This window comes from Echinops telfairi, unplaced genomic scaffold (assembly GCF_000313985.2).
Source record: "Echinops telfairi isolate 266 unplaced genomic scaffold, ASM31398v2 ScPeMD7_7457;HRSCAF=8495, whole genome shotgun sequence".
Classification (NCBI taxonomy): domain Eukaryota; kingdom Metazoa; phylum Chordata; class Mammalia; order Afrosoricida; family Tenrecidae; genus Echinops; species Echinops telfairi.
The window spans coordinates 9,356,849-9,357,675 of NW_022111357.1; positions in this window are offsets into that span (position 1 = coordinate 9,356,849).

Sequence of the window (827 nt, forward strand, 5' to 3'; positions counted from 1 at the left end):
AGCCTGATCTCCTCACACCAGGCCAGGTCAGCACCAAAGGGATCACCCACTCCTTCCTGGGTGCCTGAATCCACCCCCACCTCCTCCCACACCTCCAGGCCTCTCTTCCGCCAGTCAGGCCTTTTCCCTGGAAGCCTAGTTCTGACTTTTGTGGGCAAGGGCAAGCTGCGGTCAGCTTAGGGAGGCACCCTGCCTTGCTGGTCTCAGCTGAGGTTGGGCTGCTTTAGGTTCGTTAGGGGCCAGGAACCCCACCATATGACTTCTCAGACCCGGCCTCTGCTGCCCTGGTGGAGACAAGGAATGCAGGCCGGCAGCATGCAATACCTGGTGGCACAGGGCCAAGCACAGCCTCAGTGCCTGTGTCTAGGGCCCGCCCCCTCTGGGACCCTGGAAAGACCTGCAGTGAAGCCTGAGTGTGTCCTGTAAAGGGACCAGAGGGGCCTCGGGCTGGTCCCAGCGTCAGGACAGTGGAAGTTAATGTGCAGTCAGGGATGGCCCTCTGCTACCTTCCCCACAGACTTGTATTAAATGCTTCCTGACACTAATGATTAACATGCATGTGGCCTTTTCCATTCAGCTAAATCCTCCCATAGCCCTGAGCTCATCCCACTTCCCAGCTACCCTGCGGGATAGATCTAGTCACCCCTGTTTGAGAGAAGCTGAAAGCATTTTCCTGGGGTCCCAGTGAAACTCGGATGGGAATCTGGTGCCTGACTTAGAGAGCCTGTGCTTTCCCCTGCAGCCCCCAGCCCATCACAGACTAAGGCATGTTCTCTTTGGAGACCACCCAGGGGCCTAGAACTATACCTGGAGAGAAGGGGTAGCCT